The sequence below is a fragment of the Monodelphis domestica genome, chromosome 4 (assembly GCF_027887165.1).
Source record: "Monodelphis domestica isolate mMonDom1 chromosome 4, mMonDom1.pri, whole genome shotgun sequence".
NCBI classification, from domain to species: Eukaryota; Metazoa; Chordata; class Mammalia; order Didelphimorphia; family Didelphidae; genus Monodelphis; species Monodelphis domestica.
Genome location: NC_077230.1, coordinates 124,581,612 through 124,602,212, shown reverse-complemented (window position 1 = coordinate 124,602,212; position 20,601 = coordinate 124,581,612).

Below are 20,601 nucleotides of genomic sequence, written 5' to 3'. Positions count from 1 at the left end.
TAGACCTCTTTGGACTCTACTAAAATAGTACTTCACTAGAAACAGGGAAATTTGAATAAGAAATATGTGTAGGGGTATATAAGAGCCATTGGGTGTGTGGCGTGTGAGATGTCCATGAGACACCATGACAGAATTGCCTTATAACAAGGAACCTATTCTTCTCTTGAACAGTTTGAAATTAATCAGTCTCTCTGGATTTGGGTTCCTGCATATGAAAGATTGGGCAAATTTTTTTCCAAGGTCCCACCTAGATCTAAATCTACATATACTCTATGAGCTACATTCTTTTATTTCTAGCCTAAGTCTGTTTCTTTATAACAAAGATTTTGTTAAAGTAGCTCATTAAAACATAAACCCAGTCTGACAGTGTATGCATTGTTCCATACCCATGGTCCCCTACAACTACCAAAAAAAAAAAAAGAGGAAGGCGAATGTTCTCATTTCTTTGTTAGGAAGAGAATGATTTGTTATAACACCATAGCTTTCAATTTAGGGAAGAGTATTGTTGCTGTTGTTCTTTTCTTTCACATCTTTGTAATCACTAAAGAGCTCTATGCTCTTCATGAATCTAAATCTCTCAAAGTTTCTCCTTCACAAGTTACATCACATGTACACACCAAAGGCACATGCATCGATTAACCCCATGTTAAAATTATAGGATGACTTTCTCATTCATGAGGAACAGAATGTAGAGATCTCCAATAAATGAAAGAAGTTGGCAATTTAACCCCCAAAGGGAAACTGAAAGGAGAAAAGGGTATCCAGCATGATGGACAAGTTCAGAGATACACGGTCTGGTGGTAAATAAAGAGATGGCTAGCCTGGGTGCCCCCTGTAAAGGGATATTCTGGGAGGAACTATCCATCCTGCAATCAGAAGATGGGAAGGGCCTTGGGGGAAGAAGGCATTGATGATATATGTTCTAGGGATAAAATAATCTTGTAGATGATAAAGTTCCTGATGCATAATGGAGAAGTTCAGATGAGTGTAGTCATGTGGGAAATGACTGCCTATAATTCTATTCAAGGTTCCATTGATGGTTTATATAAGACTCTGGATTCTTCCAATTATATCAAGGGGGGGGGTACCACAGCTCGGTACTCATCTCAAATATTTTATGGTTCTTAATTGTCTCCAACCAAGGTTGTGTGTTCCAGTGGATTCAGACAGCTTTAGATAATGAAAGAAAGACAATGTCAAGGGTAGGTTAGTGCCAGAGAACAAAGGGCAATGCAATATGGAATATTGGGATTGTCATTGGCTATTATAACTGACTGGTCCTGAATTCATTGCCCACTTCTTTCAAGATCTAGATAAAAATCATTCTAAAGCATCTTTTCTAATTATCATAACCCTCAATGTGGGTAAATGTTGTATCCTTGACTATGTCACAAGCTTCCCAAAGTCTGGGGCCTCTCAATATCATGCCAAACACAGAGCATACAGTGCATAAACATCCTTTAGAATTATCAAGTATTACAAAGTATAAGTGATGTCAGAAATCAGAGAAAAGAAAGACTTAATGGACTTCATCAAGAATACACAAGCCATAAGCAGCAGCATCAAAAGCATAATGAATAGCAAAATGGGATTATGGATTTCAGGAAGGGAGAGTAATGTCTTGCTGTCTAAGACACATGATAATTCACCTCTTAATATCATGCCTTCCCTCAGGCTGTCCCCTAACCTGGAATTCACTCTCTCTCACTTCTAAGAATTCTTATTTTTCTTCAGGGCTCAGATCAAATACCATCTTCCACATGAAATTTTTGCTGATTCCCCACATCCCAGTGCCTTCCCCCAAGTTACCCTAATTTTTAATACATTTTTGGACATCCTTATATATCCGTGCCTTTGTTGTCCCTTCCCAAACAATATTAGCTCCCTGAATGCAGAGGTTGTTTTACTTCTGTCTTTGCATCAGCAGAATCTGGCAGAGTACTTGGAACATAACAGATGTTAAATGATTGATTGATTTGATTGGAAAGGTTGTATGGCACAGTCTTGAAGGTATTGGAAATTCAGAATCCGTTTGTGATGGTTTTCAAATGCTAAACTGAAGAATTTGTATATGATGCTCAAGGTGATAAGGAGCCACTGGAGGTTATTATATAAGGCAGTGACATGACCAGACTATTCACAAAATACTGCTTAGATGCCCTTGAGGCCTTAAAGATTATCTCCTTCTGAACACTTTCCCCAGCAGCACCAAATCATCCCCACCTACCCAAACAAATAAAATAGTGTACTCGGGCTCTAGCTCTGCATTCTGATGATAAACTTCTTAATGGAGTGCTAATAGTTAGCAGTCAATTCATGAAATGCAAGACTTCCCTGGCTAAGGATGCCCTTTGTGCCCTTACGTTAATTACTTCCTTGACTAACTCCAAGAGGCACTTATTAAATTTAGAGAATCCTCTATCCATAAATGAGCACACTACAAGTGCCACTGTAACTGCTGTGAATGGCAAGTTCACCCTGTCAAAGGCAGAAAGATAGCTATTTGGCTTTGGGGAAGAGAAAGAGAGAGGGGGAGGGGGGACAGCCATCCACGTCAGGAGCATCTTTACTGTCCACAGCAAAGAGGCAGAAAATCACAGAATCTCCAGAAGTCAAACACAGCTGCATAAGAATCCTCTCTCCCATATCTCCTAGCATCTGCTTGAAAACGTCTAATAAATGGTGGCATATGATTGTGAAGTAATGCCACTGTGCTCTATGAAATGACAAATAGGCAAATTTTAGAAAAACATGGAAAGACCTACATGAAATTATGAAGAGTGAAATGAGCAGAAACAAGAAAACGTTACATACAGCAACATAAATATTGTTTAAAGAATGACTTATTTATGTCCACCTCTAGGGAAAGAACTGAAAAATAGAAATCAGTAGGACATATTCATATATCTTTTTGTCAAATGATGTATTTTCTAATGGGAGGAGATAGAGGGAGCTAACTGGGTATTTTAATGCAGCAAACAAATAAATAAATATTTTAAAAGACTTCCAACAAGAGGAAACAGTATCTTTTGAAGCAGATAATTCTACTTTGGAACAGCTTATTAAAAAGTTTCTTATTTAAATCCAACCTAGAACTGCATCCAGAAACGTCCATTGATTGCTTCTAGTTTTGTTCTTTAGGAATAGAAAGGATAAAGTCTAGAACTGTTTCTGTATGGATCATGACCCTTCATAGTAGAAGAAAGCTAGCCTCTCCTCTCTATGTTTTCTCTTCAACAGGCTAAACACATACCTTCAGCGCTCACATTTCATTTCCTTCGTTCTCTAGTTTGGTCACTGCCTCTTCCAGAAAATATTTCAGGAAAGTTCCAATCATGTTTCATTTTTATGTCTCCTCTCCAGCCAAATCCTCCACAATCTCCTTACCAATCAGTGTAAAAGAACATTTTTCGTTTCTCTACACCCCCTCCATTTATGGAGCCATGAACAGGAAGAAAACAGCTCAGACATTATTCCTGGATGGGGTATTGTCACTCTACTCTCCTAAAGCATCCAATAATCATCCTTGTAAGTTTCTGAATTAAGGTATCCCTCCCTGGCCCCTACTACCCTGGGTGGGCCATCTCTTCCATTAGAATGCAATCTCCATGAGATAATGGATCTTTGTTTTTGTTTAGGTGTACCCAGCACTTAGCACATACTAAATACTTAATAAATGTATTCTCAACCACTCAATCATTAGCATTCATAGAAACCTTTATTTCCTGGAGAACCTTTGGCTTATTAAAGGAACTTTGCAATTTTTCGAAAATTGGAAAAAATTTCCAATATAATTTCTCTAAGTCACTTTTTTCTGTCTGTCTCTCTGCCTCTTTCTCACTGTCTCTTTGTTTCTCTCTCTCCCTTCACATATATGTATATATACATACACACACATAGTATATACTGATAAAACAAACTCTACAATATCCAATTATATATCATAGGGTAGACAATAGACATTCTTCATTCATTTGGTTTTCCCTGTGAAGATGGACCAGATTCTTTGAAGTGGTTATGGATCTCACTTAGGAGTCTCTGTGATCTTCTGAGACTTAATTCAATTGGCACAATGTAAGCCTGCAACAGAAGTATCTAGAGGACCTCTCAATCTAAAGGGAGCCCCTCAGGACTCTGCCCTGACTCCCCTCTAGACAATGATAATAGCATTTGTTAAACATACTTATCTCCTTGTTTTATGTCTCACTTGATTTTAATGATCAGAGAGTCATCAAAAAGGTCATTTTTTAATATCTTTTAAGAAATTGTATGCAGTTTTAGAATCTTCATGGAAGACTCATTGTTCATTTACAAATGCTTTTGTAAAATTCACAAATAATAAATACAGTGAGACACTGCAACCTTTACATCTTTTGATCAATTATGGAATATCATTTTTAAAAGTCTTCCCTTCCTTTTCTAATATTCTCATTAAAGATTCACTCAGTGTCTAGAAATTTATGTTCTCTCAATCACTTGTCTATGATAATAAGGTTTTAGGTTTTTGGGGGGGAGATTGGGGGACAGTTGTACATTTTGGTATCTCTCCTCACTCATAACCTGAAAATTGATTTTTCAGTGACATCAAAACTATAACTTCCAATATGAGCCTCCTCTGAATTATCTTAGTTTAATAAGAATTTTTTTATCTGTGTTTTCTTGAATACCATTGCTAACCTTTAGTACACTTGGATTATGGTGTTAGGGACCAAATAGTGCCATTGTCCTTAATGATGAACAGAATTTGTTACTAAAAGTTTTGCCATCCTTTTTAACCTTTCTTCTGTTTATATCCTTCCTGCCTCACATATAAATACTTTCAGAATGATTTTACTGTTTGGAGTTCTTTAAATTCATTTCCCCTCCATGTTTCTTCTTTAATGAGATGCTACTCCTCACAATATTCTACCATTTTCCTTTGTAAGTTTTTTTAAATTTTATTGATATCTTTTGTATTACATCATACATCATGCAACATCTTAATGACTTTTTCTCCTTACTGAGAGCCATCTATTAAAACAAAGAATAAAAAGGGAAGGAAAATATAGTTTGATAAAACTAAACAACACATTTTAAAAGTCTGGAATTATATACAGTAGTCTACACTCAAAATGCCTCCCCTGCCCAAAGAAGAATAGGAAGTGTTGTCACAATTCTCTTCTTTGGTCCGTTAGTCAATATGTTAAGTACTTTTTAAATATTAAGTACTTTCTATGGACTAGGTTAAGTACCAGAGATACAAAGAAAAGTAAAAGATGGTCCCTGCTTTCAAGTTATTCACAGTCCAATGTGTGAAACAATATACAAACAACCAAATTTTTACCATTGTTCTAAGATAGTGATGATACAATAATGTACAGATAACTGGCTCATAAATTATTTTCAACTAGTAATGAATCATTACTTTTCTTTTTAAAACACAATTAATTTAATTTCTATGATATTATTTAATTCTTTTCATGTGTAAAGTCTTTTATTTTTTTTCTTGAATACAGTATTCAATACTTAAAATTAAGACATTTGTATTGTCTTGGGTCTCTCATTCCTTTCTCCTAAACTATATTTTGAAAACAAATTGTGCCATCTTCACCTATTTACACCTTTATTTAAAATCACCAAATCTCTCTATCTATCAATAGACAGACAGAAAGATTTAATTTGGAGTCTTACTGATCTCTGTAATATTTCTCCAACTCTTCATCCTCTATAATAGATATCAGTACATAAGTTTTGATTATTTTCAGGTGATATTTTTCATATATTAATTGATAAATGATAAAATGTCTCATGATAATAAATGTCTCTGTTAATGCTTTTGAATGTACAATCAAAGCAGTTCCATTCAATCCTATATTCATCTCTTTGAGACAAACCCACGATACAGAGTTCCATGTAGTTAGAACTTCCTTTTGTCTTCCCATTTCACTTATAGGAGGTTAAAATAATAATATCCGATAGGATGTACACGTGTTAGTCATTGAACAAAGATTGGACAATAATCATCCATTAAATATGAAGCTAAGTTGATGTTTAGAGATGGGCTAAGGAGATGGGGTACGAGCCCCTGAAATAATTCAAATGTAAGGTAATGAGGTTCTAGACTCAGTGTATCCAAAAAGAAGAAAAAAAATCAACAATACTTGTTAAAAGATTGGAAATAAGTAGAGTGACAGTGGAGTAAGTAAACAGTGATTCCCAGGTTTTAAATCTGAGTGATTTGAAGAATAGTTGTACTTAGAGATACAGAAAGACTCAAATATGTTCCCTTCTCATTCAGTGGAATACTTTGAGCCTTAGTTTATGCTCACATAAATGCTTTACTTAGGAAGCATCACAAAGATAAATAGTGAGGACAGGAAGAGATACAATGAATGAAGTTAGGAGCCCACTAATTCCACAAAGAGAGGTTATTCCCCTCCAAATGCCTGCCCACCTGAGGGTCTACACCTGAAGGTAAGTTTTTGTTTTTTGTTTTATCAGTACCAGAGTTAACTCACCTCCATCCTGCCAGAATCTCCCTGAACTCTGGCCCGTGAGGTCACAGTCATGGTCACTATGCATGGCAGAGGGGTTCTGGGAGTTTATATCCCTAGCAGGAATGAAAACAGTCACTTTGGTGACATAATATCCCCTGCGTGGCCTCCAGTTTTATCAGAGAAAATGTGGACCCAGCAGACCTTGTCCACCCCATCCACCTTGAGAGTCTTAAAATAGTCCATGCCCAACTCCTTTTCTTCTCTTGTTCTTGAGCCAAAGATCTTTCTCTGGGCTCAGGGGTCTGGTGGCTCCCTCGGTTGGTATTTGTGGGTTAGGAGGTGATTACAGGATGATCCAGAAAGCGTAGTGTCTAAGCTACAAACAGAAACAGTCAGCAAAGGGCCCAAAGGGTCCTACCTTCCATGCTGCCCAGGCAGACGCTGCTGCCCCTGCTGCTTCCTGCCCACAATTCGGAATGTGATCTCTTCACATTCTCTGTCTTTACTTCTTAAAAAAATATAGCTATGTCCCTGGGCTTGCTACCATACCCTTCCCAGTTCCCCTAGAAACGCAGCCCCAAACGGCCCTTGATTCTTGAAACAGCCAGATATGGCTTCCCAGGGTGGCCGTGGTAAATATTTAACAAGAACAACAAATGTATCTGAAAGAATTCAAGCTTAATCTGCACTATTAACAAGCAAGTTCCCCACTACTCTCTTATGTCTAGACAGCCAACAAAACAATCATTTGAGCCCTAATAGAGAGTGATTTTTCTCTTTCCAAGGAGTAAATTCTCATACTGGATATTTTTAATAATTAGCTCCCTTGAACTAACCTGAACTGGCTCCAGGACACTCCTGTCCATTGCCTATATGAGTGCACTTTGCAGTTCAGGGGAGGGGATTTCCTTCTGGCTACTGTCCTTTCTATTCCACACCCTAGAGATAGGTCAATGGTGGCTACAGGCCACAACCGTGGCCCACTCATTTCTGATGCTCAGGCACAATCTTAATAGAGCCTGTGATCAGTGGAGTCCTTCACGGAAGCAGTAGCAGCACAAATGCACCCAGTGAGTCCAGGTAGAGTCAGCCCACACTGGGCCTGAGGTCTCCAAGGCACGATGCGGAGGGGAGCGGTCCATTTGATTCTGACGGCGTGGTACTGACGGGCACTGATGATAGGAGGAAGGGCACATTTTGTTGACTTTCTCTAAGGTTTTAGTAGTCAATCAATCAGTTGTAAGTAATGAGTGGCTAAGAACAGCTTGTTCCAGTGGCTCTGAAAGCAGCTGAAGCAAGCACTGTGGAGTGCTGAGAGCTTTGTCAGGCTTTGAAGATGCCAAGGTCATCCGCTGCATCCTGGGCCATCCCCAGCTGTCCTGACTTCTGACTTTGCTACTGGACTTTGATGACTCTGGAAGAAAAAGTGAGACCAATGGCTTTCTGCAATTCTGCCTCTCTTAAATCCAATTCACAAGCAAGTCAAGATATCACCCCTTTGAGTAGAAACAGAGAAGAAAAACAACGGCTTGATCACATGGGTTGATGGGGACATGATTGGGGATGGAGACTCTAAACAGTCATCCTAGTGCAAATATCAATAATATGGAAATAGATCTGGATCAATGACACATGTAAAACGCAGTGGAACTGTTCATTGGCCATGGTAGAGAGATAGGAGGAGGGGAGGGAAAGAACATGAATCATGGAACCGTGGAAAACTTTTCTTAATTAATCAATTAAATAAAATTTTTAAAAGATACCACCCCATTACATCATTGTTCCTCTTTGGAAACAAAGAATAAACAATTACAAACATTTATAACATGCTTACAAAGAGCCAGGCACTGGGTTGAGTATTAAGGATTACAAGAATTATAAAAATATGGTTTCTGCTCTCAAAGAGTTCATAGGCTAATGGTGAGAAATTGGGGGCAGGAGGAGTTAAAATACAGATTACTATTTGCATAAGAGATACACAGGGTAAATGGAATATAATCTTAGAGGGAAGGGTCTAGGAAAGTCCTCCTTGTATCCATCTGAAAGTTGAATGAGTTGAACTCTTTAGACAATACCAAATGCCACATATTTGAAGAGACTTCAATTTTCCTTTTACATACAATTTCCAAGTAAAATGTCTACTCTGGAAAAAAAAAGGTCTAAAAAAGGTCTAGAAAGTTTACCGCCCCACTCCTATCTTGCTATCTACAAAGAATTGAAGGATAGGACAAGTTAAGATTCTCAGTGCTTGGGATTTGTCATTCATCTTATGCCACTAACAAACTGTGGAAGAGAAAGCAGAATTTGGGCAGACTGATGTATCTTTACTGCTTCTACTCAACACTTTCTTTTTTAAAAAATCCTTGTCTTCCATCTTAGAATTAATCCTGTATTCTAAGACAGAAGAGTGGTTAGGGTTAAGCAATTGAGGATAAGTGGCTTGCACAGGTAGGAAATATCTTAGGTCAGATTTGAACCCTGAGCCTTCTTTTGTGGGGGGAGAAAAATAATTTAATAATTTCCAGTGATTTTTAAGTAAAAGAAACTCCTAACTACTATAAGGTCATATCATATTTAACATTATATGGATAATTAAAAGCAAATTACTTAAAAGAAAAATGCACAGAACAATGGAAATAGCTTGTTTATCCAACATATACAATAGATCTCAAAAACAAAGAAAAAACACAACCAGGGAACTTTAAAAATATAAAAATAAAACTAAATGAGCCAGCAAAAAAGTAACTTTAGAAAACTTTTTCATCTTCCTAGGCCGATGCTTCACAATCATTGAGAAAGACAGATACAGATACCTTCCTGTTTCTACAGGAAGTATCTTCTATACAAAGCAGTTAGATTTATAATGGTTAGGTTTGTCAAGAAACAAGTTTTTAATCCCCAGAACTTTGTCAGACAAGATTCTCCATTTACTTAAATGCTTTCTACAGAATTCTGAACAAAAATGTACTCTGTAAGGCATCTTTTTAATAACATTTTCTCTTCACTCAATGATGATAGTCATGCAGCAGTTTAATGATAAAAATATATTAATATTTTAGTATACAGCAGCAAGAAGTTAGTTGTCAATTGAAAGCACATAAACATCTTTAAAGGAAAACCTGTAAAATTCTATAGTTCCAAATAACTCACAATCAGTGCCCTCCCCAAGGTCTGCATTTTCATACCCTAAACCTTGAATATAAGAGATACAAGAACAAACTTGATGGGAGGCTTGAACACTTAGGGTCACAAATACACTTAGAATATATAATGTAGCCAGCAATCACTAGCACCACAGTTACATGAAAATCCTTTACATATACCAACTTGGCTTTCACTTTTACATTAAACTCAAAACCCATGGCTCAGTAGGATAACTCTATAATTGTGTTGCACTGGTTTCTAACAGGCCCAGAACCTTCTAACTAGGCTTGGCTCCCAATCCACTAAGCCACCTAGCTTCCCTCATTTATTTTTTAACACAGCCTATTCCTCATCTCATTCAATTACTCCATTTGATTTTCAAATAATAATCCAAAGAAAATCATTATTATCCCCTTTCTCAGAGAAAGACAGAACATTCATTCATGAGTTGAATGCCATGAAAGAATTTTTAAGTCTTGTTAGACACCTTGTTCATCAAAGACCTATCCCCAGAAGGTTCAGGAAATGAAGGCTAAAATTCTTCAGCAAAGTGTGAAAATGAAATTTTTAACTTAATCAGTCAGGAACTTCAAGGTACTTTAGCATTGATTGCAGGGAAGTTCACACCCTCAGAGAAAGGAAGTTGATTCCACAGTCACTGCCCCCTGGGCAGTACAAAGGAACTATGATTGGTTCCTGAGGTGTGACATGGAATGAGAGAGAGCTGATGGGTGGAGAAAATGCATATAAGCAGGACCCAGGGACTGCTCAGCATCTTTGGCTTTGGTGACTGGCTTAGGTTGGTGACACTCTGGCTGGAGTCACTCCTAGACTTGGATTCAGATTCTTGCATGGTGATTTGGCCTGAAGAGGGATGTTTACTCTGAGAACTCTTGCTGAAGGCTCACACTTGCACAAACTTCTGGCTGGAGATTGGGACCTGAGGGAGCCTTTGTCGGTGGTGAGCTGGATTCCATCAGACTCGCCAATTAGGATATTTAGCTAGGCAATTCTCTACCTCCTTCCTACATTTCCCTCTCTTTTACTACCATTAAACTAACACATTACATCTACTAATAGCCTCATAATTTAGTTTTTAATCATTACAATTGGTGACCACACCCTTTTTAACTCTTACAAAAGTAATGGCACTTCCATATTCACAATGTATGGCATTTCTGGAAATCATGTTAAAAAAGCACGTTGTCCTCCCCAGGCTGAGAAGTTAGCATTGCTAGGGGACCACAAACAACTTCAGCCTTTATTAAAGAATGATTACTGTCAAAACCTGTGGTTGGAGAAATCTCTCTTTCAGTACAATCATCATTGAGCCTAGTTGCTGGATATACAGCATCAGATGAACAAGGATATCTGCAAATTCCCTTCCAAAGACTTTTATGACAACAAATTAAAGACTAGTTTGGAACTAAGGTGAATGCCAAGTAACTTCTGCTACAAAGAAAGCTGCCTCATCATCTTTTGATCTGTCCAGGGAGTAGAAGAGATACTTTTTGTCTTCACAAGTGAAGAAAATGAAAACTCCAGAGCCAACTGGAAAGAAGTAGAACAGGTTGTTTGAATATCAAATCAACTGCCCTTGAATAGGGCCATCAAACCCAAGAACATGATATTCATCAGCCCATACATACAATGCACAGATGTCAGAGATCAACAAGAAACTGTTAGAGAAAAGAATTACCCGAGTGACTATTTCCTACATCAAGAAGAGCCAAGGAAGAGAGTGCTATATGCTAGCCTAAGTATCCTCAGCTCCTGACCCCTTGATGAAATTGATGGGTGTCCCACCAAAAGCTGGTTGAAGAAACATTTTGTCAGTGATCCACATCAGGTCAATGTGCAACATGGGTATCACTTGGGCCTAAGAGGGGCTCTGTATCATTTGAAATTACTTCCTCTTGAGTTGCTAGCCAATGTGGCAGCATCTCATTGATTTCTACACAAAGAACTTATGCTGTGTCATGGCTTCTTCAGTGCAAGTCCATCAAAGACCTTTTCTCTTAGGCCACAAGACTTATTTGTACACTCAGAAGCAGAGTCAATAAAGTGGCCCCTTTCTCCCTGTTACCCTGATGGCATTGCAATTTCATTGAGACTTTCCTCTCTGACAACAGGAATATTTACCAACATCTTGAACTTTATTTTACAAACTACCAATGAGAAAACAAAGTTGACCCCTCCCCAAAAAGCAGATTGTCCTTCCAGGACTATTTTGGAGCTAATTTTGAACCTTCCAATGTACTGTAATGATTTTTTTTTACTTTGAAATTAGTTTTTGTTAATAAAGCAACATTAATTAAAACATTTTTAAGCATTTACTTTGTTCAAGGGTACTAGGTCAGTAGCTAGAATTACAAAGAAAAAAGAATAGCAGTCCCTGATCATAAGGAACATGTCTATAAGAGGGGAGCTGGTGGACAATTTTGTACATTTCCCTTATATTCTTTATATTTACAATATTTGTCATTTTAATGACATAATACAATTTATTGCATTCAGATATCACAGTCTATTCAACCATTTCTTCCATTCATTGCATTTGTATTATTTCCAGATATTTTGTCATAACAAAGCTTCCATGAATATTTTCCTATATACATAGCTTTTTGACCCTGTCAATAAAACCCTTATAGCCTAATGTTAGTAATGAAACTCTAGGTCAATAAACATGAATATCATTATACCTTTTTATGTATAGTTCCATCTTATTTTCTAAAAATATTCACAGCTATTCTAACAATGCCATATTATACCTGCTTCTCCATATTCCTGTTAACATTTAATTTAATCAATTTTTCCTGTCTGGTTCTCAGTTATCACATATTATCAGGACTATTTTTTGCTAGATTGGTCCTTATCCAGCAGAAACAATCTGTTTCCAGGATCATATTCTTTCCAAAAACAAGTATTTCCAGCTTGGCCATACCCAAAAGAACTTTTGTTCTGATGCTTCATCTCCTCAAGGATGCAAGATTACTTTCACAGTATGATGTGTGTTGAAGACTTTTACTTTCTAAATCATTGTTGTCCCACCCAAAAACTATGTTTGCATTATGTTTATGCTCAGGCTTAGATCTGCTACTAATCTTATACAGGTGTAGGGGACTCTCCAGATGTCTATCTTATTTAACTTAGGTAATATTCTGTTTATCTCCTTAATTTCTTTCTTATTTATTTTTTGGTTTGATTTATCTAATTCAGAGAGGAGACAATTAAAGTCCACTGCTATTATTATTTTGAGATCTATTTCCATCTGTAGTTCATTCATTTTTTCATTTAAAAATCTGGGTGCTGTATCACTTGGTGCATACAGATCCAATATTGGTAATATTTCATTACTCATAGCACGCTCTCCAACATTGTAATGGTTATTTTTAGTGTGATCATTTACACCTAAGAAATCAGCAAATGCTGATCAGACATTGATTTAGTGTTTTGTTGATTTATAGACTTATGAAAGTGAGAGAGAAAATATTAATGTTGCATATTGAATTTAAAAGTAAGTCATGTTTCTTAGGGATTTCATTGTTAAATGTTTACTAGCACCACTCCCAAGGCAACATATTCATTACTGCATTGGTCTGTTTCATAGAATTCAGTAGCATTACTAAAAACATCTAATAAGCTAGTAAATGTTGTAAGAAGTTTTCTAGGAAATTTTTCACCCAAAGCAAGCATCAAAACTTCCTTCAGTTGTTGATGAAAAGAAAGAACAGGTCAAAGTCAGGGTGAATCCTTCCATCTGCTAACTCCTTAATTTAACTAATTGTTCTTGTTAACTAAGCTCCATGTTTCTAAATTCATCACCTTGAGAAAAAGCTCCATTATCACCCTAAGTGATATTTGTTTACTAAATCATATTAAAATAACAGAGCTATCAAATGTGAAAAGTGGGGACAAGCTACACTAAGGAATATACATGTAGGTTTCTTTCTAGTTGCCTCTTCCTCTGAAAATGAGGTAAATATCATAGCCATAGATCAAGGGGGGGGGGAGGGAAACCAATGCTTTTTTGTAATGAGGAAATCCTATATTTTTTTCTCCAAACTTTCTCTTTCCTCTAGAATTGGATAATATTAGCCTGTGTTATCCTCTTTTTTCTTTGCTTTCTTGTCCTTTTTGTACTTAACAGACCTAATAGTGTCTGTACAGTCTGCATTACTGTTAAAAATAAGGAAAACCAGACAATATTGGTTGGTCTTTTTCTAGCCAACATTTTACCAGTGGGGGCCAGGGAGGAAGAACCTCTCTAAAAGAAAACAAAACAACTGTCACTTAAGACTTCAGCCAATCCTAAACAAAAGCTATAATTAAATCCAGTTCTTAATATAGCTCCTAGTCTGACCTCTTTTGGAGCCCTATCCAGTATTCATTTCCTCCATGAAATTTTCCTTCACCAATCTCACCCATCCCTAATCCCTCCTCTACTCTGAATTCTTAGTGCATTTATGTGTTCTTTGTACTACATGCTCATGTACCTGTTGAAAATGATCATTTGCCTCCTCTGCTACTAGGTAGTTTCCTCTGAGACCTGAGAAAGCCATCCTCAGACACAAAGTTATGAAATTGACTGAGGCAAAACTTGCATTGGCTTTTACTGGCTTCCATGTGTTCAGGGCTTCACCTGGAATCCCTCTAAACCCTTAGAAATTCAAACAAATAGCTGCCCATAAGAAACTTCTGCTCTCCCAGAAATAAAAAGATAACACCCAGTTTGCTTGGTTCTATTATTCAAGAATCCTTGAAACAAATTCAAAGAAAAGAAAAAGTATGGAGCTGTCCACAAAATACTCAAGGACAAGATTTCTTGGAGCTTACAATCACCATTTTATCCAGAGGCAAAGCTCTTCCAAACACTCTTCTACAGGGCTAGAGAGAAATCATTAGATTCAATAACCATTTTCCACAAAGTTGCTTTGGTCTAAGCTTCATAATAACTCCCAGAGAGTTCTGGGATATGTACAATTATGGTGCAGGACCTCGAATGGAGTGCTGGTGGCCATTACCAAGATCTCAGACTTCCCCTATGCATGTGCATAACTCTGAGCCTGAAAAGACTATGGTGCATCCCATGTAGGAACTTCTAGTTTGAACTGAGAGCTAAGATATTGATACAAATAACTATGTGAAACATCTTGCAATAAGTTCTGAATGAATGAATGCTGGAAACAATAAGAACTCTAGGGGTTCCAAAGATTGAGAGATCTGGAGTGAGCAAGAAAGAGATTAAAGGGAAAGCAAGTTTTCTAACTAGTCTTGAGAGACAGAAAAAGTTTTAGTAAGCAGAGATGAAGGGAACTATATTCTAAGCCCAGGTGTTGGGGAGTGCAAAGGAAAATCACAGGAGCAAAAGCTTTATAGCAGGAGTATGCATGGTATATTCAGAGAGTTGTAAAACTAGTTTGGGTGAGAAATAGAGTTTTTTAAACCCTAACCTCCTATCTTAGAATCTATACCATGTATTGGTCCAAAGATGAAGAGTTTTAAGGCTAGACAATGGGTGGGGGTTAAATGACTCACTCAGCATCTGTCTGAGGTCAAATTTGAACCCAGCACTTCCTGACTCTAAGCCTGGCTCACAATATACTGAGCCATCTAGCTGCCCTCAGGATATAGAGTTTTAAAGAGAAGTAATAAGAAATAAAGCAGGAAACGTAGGGGTTGGTGTCCCCTTGCAGAGGGCCTTGAATATGAAGGATTAGGAGTTCAGACTTTGCCTTCTTCACTTCACCATTTCAATCATAGGATTCTGAAGCTGGAAGATCCTTCTATCACAGACCCAAATCTTTAGGCAAGTAAATGGCTGAGACTTAAGGCAATCCAGCATCCTCACAATTCACAGTGGACCCCACTGACTTGTTTATTGACTGAAAGGCTAATTAACTAGGATTTAATACCATCAGGTTCAAAATCTCTATCAAGTTGTTTAAAATGATTAATCAGATGGCAGAGAGCCTGAAGGGGAAAAACGACATCTTTGGAATCTGCTCAACCCTTAGTTAGAGTAGGCAGTCAGTTGCCCACATGATGAAATTTAAGGAACAGTACTAGACTAGATTCATTTATCCCCAAATTATATTCCCAACTGTCTTTTAATGGTAGCCGAAATTCCCACATTAGTCACTCCTTGAAGTGACTTTAATCTTCTATTAAAGTCAAAATGTTACCAGAGAGAGATTAGCACAGTAATTAATTATCAACCTTTTAATGCTCTTATCTCAAATTGCAAAGCTTGATTGATGAAATCAGTGTCTAGCCAACCACCAATGTCCAACAGTTTGTATATATCCTCTTATCAAATCCCCTCCAAGCATGTATCCAAGAAACTAAAACTTGATCCAACAGAATTCAGCAATGCCTACTCCCTTATTGTCTATGCCTTGCTAATATCTCTCCAAATTTTCATCTTATTCATAAAACCACAAAATGTTAGAGATGAAATAGATCTTAAAACTAATTTAGTCCAAATCCCTTCCTTTATGGATATGGGGAAAAGGCTTAGAGTTGAAGTAACTTTCTCAAGTTCACATAGCTAGATATTGGCAATACCAAGAATATATTCCAGGTTTCTTGTCTTCTAAATAATATTCCTTCTTATTATAACACAATGTTCATCTTTACTGCAAACAATAACTACTCATGATTTTCCCAATATCTCCCATGGACTGTGCCTTATAACACCATATAGTTATTTTTCCTTTAATGATCCTGAATTTCTCCTGAACAATTTGGAAATCTTCCAGACAGTAATGTAATGAAAATTTTGGAATTCTGCCTTATATGTCTACTTGTAGATATTTTTAAATCCCCTACTGATTTTACAAGAAGAATGCCTGTGTCTGTGTGTCTGTGTGAAGGGGAAAAAAAAAAGATTCCACTGAGTACTATGAGTTTCTTTTTATTTTTTAAGTCTTACCTTACTATAAATTCTAATGGTTAGGAGATATCCAAGGCCAGATTCAAACTCAGGTCCCCCTGACTCCAGGCCTACTATTCTACTCATTTTCCCCCTCCCCCATGAATTTCTTTACAAGTGAAACCCTTAACACAACTTAAACTACAGCACCTAACTCAATGTCTTCCACATTGTTGATTGGCTAAGTCACCCAATGTGAAAGTCACAAGTAGTGAAAAAAATTACTGGTTTGGAAGTAAAAACCAGATTTGCTATTACTACCTCTATGATGTTGCCCAGATTATTTTACTTCCCTGGACTTTAGTTTCATGACCTATGAAATGAAGGCATTGGGCTAGATTATTTCTAGCTCTTCTAGTTCTCAGGGTCTCCAATTTCTCTGATAAAATCAACATATTTTGGATTGAATCTATACAAATCAACTATTTTTCCAATGGAACACTAACCAAAAGTTCACAAAGTTCACAGGTTGCTTGAACTGGTTATGGAAAATTAATTGAGCTCTCCATGTGATGCTATAACCCACTGATTTAATTATCGTTAACATGGAACCACAGCCAATTCAACCCCTAAACAGTCAAATCCAGGTTAGGTATAAGTTTGTGTTCAGACATTCCATGATACACAATACTACAGGATCCCAAGAATTATGTTAGATACCTAAGATGCAAAGGCAGACATTCCCTCTCATTAAGCAACTTATTTATATTCTGTTGTGTCCAACTCTTCATGAGCTCAGTTTGGGTTTTCTTGGCAAAGATACTAGAGTGGTTTGCCATTTTCTTTTCCAGATCATTTTACTGATAAGGAAATTGAGGCAAATAGGGTCAAGTGATTATATCAGAATCTGAGGCTAGATTTGAATTCAGGAAGATGTCTTCATGACTCCAGGGATGGCACTTTCTCCATTGTGCCACCTAGCTTCCCTAAGAATTTATTTAGTCCATGAACTAAATTTCATGTTCTCTTCACTCCACCATGCTGCCTTCTATAATGACTTGTGCTGTGAGGACAGTAAGGAACACATTCACCCAACCTTTCCTACCTTACAAGAGTCCTTTTATCCCACTGATGAGACTTCAGAAAAACATTCCCAGGGGTGATAGGACCTACTAAGCCACTGCACACAAATGGGAGGGTACAAGGAGTGAAAGGTAACAACCAATGACCCACCTTCCAGGATTTCTACTACCTTCCTGGTGCGTGAGCAAATGATGAAAATTTGGCACAGTGCTCTACGACTAGCTAGATGATCCCTGAAATGATGTACTTAGGTGGTTATTTCATTTAACTTATGTTTGCCTCAGTTTCCCTATCTATAAAAATGGAATAGCAATAATATCTACATTTCAAGGCTGTGAGGATCAAAAGAGATAATAATTGTAAAGTGCTTAGCACAGTGTCTAGCACTCAGTAGGTACTATATAAATGTTAGTTCTTGTTAGCTATCATAATTATGAGTAGGTTAACTGATTAATCAGATAAATGTTTTCATATTGGTTTTTCTCTAGGTGAAATTAGAAAGCACATCATAGCACAAGGAAGTAATAATGATAACAATAGCTAACACTTAGAAAAATGCTTTAACACAGCAAAACACTTTAGATGTATTATCTGATTTGATCCTCATAATGATTATGTGAGATAGCTGTGATTATTGCTACCATTTTATAGATGAAAAAACAAGCCTTCCAGAAGCTAAGTGACTTGTCCAGGGCCACATAGTTAGCAAATGTCTGAGGCAGAATCTGTTTCCAAATCTTTATGATTCCAAGTGCTATATCTTATCCACTGTTCCACTTACCTGCCAGATAACTAAGCCTTTTTAAAGTCAGAACCATTATTTAATAATAGTCATCATAATGAGTCATATTTATAAAGAAACTTTAGGGTTGGCAAAGTACTTACTTGATATAATCCTGTGAGGTAGATATTATCTGTATAATATAATGATATTGTGATATTGTCCCCATTTTATAAATGAAGGACACACAGTAGAAAGGCCATACTGCTGACATTGTATGATGAAACTAACGGGTCAACCTGGGTGTTAGAGGCACTAAGGTATTCGATATTCATACACAATAAAAGCAGTACTTCTTCATATTTTATTTCTAGATCAATTGCCTGGGCCTTTTTCCCCATTAATCCTTGCTATGACATTCCCTAAGCAGAATATTTTCTGACAGGAACAACTGATTGCCACCAAAACATCTGGTAAACAGCAAGAATCTTGTTGAATCTTATATATCTAAAGCTAATTGGAAAAAATTCACATTCTTCAGTTTCCTAACATCCCTTGAAGTAAACATGGAGAAAAAAATCCTGATGTCAGTATATCCATTGCCCTGGGAATATGTGCTGAATTAAAATTAAAATAGTCAGAAAAAGGCCAGTGATGTGCAACACTCGAACATTTCAATATTTGAATTTGGTTAAATATTGCAAATCTGGCTGCTTGTTTGTATTATAAGCCCTTAGGACTGGAATGGTCTCTTCTTGATTTTGTGGAACTCCAAGGATACTGATGATACTCAATGAAAATGAAATGAAAGTAGTAATATTCATAGTTTTCTATTCATGCCTCATTGAACCTCTTGAGTGTGCAACATCTGGCTGAGCATTCTCTTTATCAGATACTGAGGAACTAACTTCTAGTTTCCACTCTAAAAAACACAAGGAATCTTTTCAAGATATATTTTCTTGGCCATCTCCCAAAGATTTAAGCAGCAACCAGATATCTTATATCCTTCAGCAAGCCTTCTTTTGATTGATCAGACAGGAGCTGAAAGTTTCCCTGGCTCTATCCCATCTTGCTTTGAATCTGCTCATGTTATTTTGTCCAGAAAGTCAGTGCAGCCAAATGAAGAATGATTTGTGGTCTTTCTGAACCTGTCCACAAAATGCAGGTCTTGGAAGGAACTCATTGGTGGGAGTAGGGGGCCAGTATGACAAGGGGTTTTACTGGTGAGAATGACGTAGGCATAGAAGGAAGATACAGAGTGAGAGATAGCTGAGTTGTAGTAGCAAAGTCTAAATGTAGAGAAGAATAGCCAATAGGGGAAATATCAGCCATGCATTGATTCAATTCATTCTTCTTTTGCTCATATTAATAAAGACCAGTAGCTGGCCCCAAAGATTACTAGAAACTAGCAAGCTAATACTCAATCATGTAAATCACATGCAGCATACTTTTTTGTTCATCTCACTCCCACTCTTTCCCTCATCTGCATACTAACCCTGTCAACTCCCTTGATGTTGCTTTACCTTTTTCTGGATTATGTCTGGTTCTGTTGGGTCTTGTTTAAGGTTTATGACTAGAAATGCAAACAGATGCAAGTGCAAATAATTCATTTGTAGAAAGGGGTGCTAACATTGCTTCCAAGAACCTTCTTGATGGTAATTATTATTACCAATTGCCTATTATTACTTAATTACCTTGGATTACTCAATTGCCTTGACTTAGACACTCTTTTTAGATTTTTTTTTCTCTTCATCTATGAGCTTCTTGAATGCAAGGGTTCTATTTTATACTTTGTTGTATCCTCCACACCCCAAGCATGGTGCTGAGCAGAGTAGGTGCTTAGTAAATACTAGATCATTAGTTTATTTTGTGAGATGATGAGAAGCAAAAATGTGAGATGAAGATAATAAAAAATAAAATATAAAATAAAATTTTATATTTTAGATTAAAAAAAATAAAAATAATAAAATAAAATAAAAAATAAAAAAGGTTTTCATATGCTGATGAACTTATGAGAGGCAATGTTGCATAATAGATAGAGAGTTCAAGTCAAGCCTCAGGTCCAGTGTCATCTCTTTCCCTATTTGATAAAAGGAGTACATGGAAATTCAAAGAATAGTTACAATGATTTCCAGCTCATTATAAAAAAGCTTGAAGACATTCAGTCTATAAATATATTTGGGACTCAATATTTTATATCCATTACTCACTCTCAACTTTTCTTCTTATTCTCAGAGCCTCACAATTGATCAACAGGTACCTATTTGAACATTTAGCATATACCCAAATAGTTCTGGATGTTA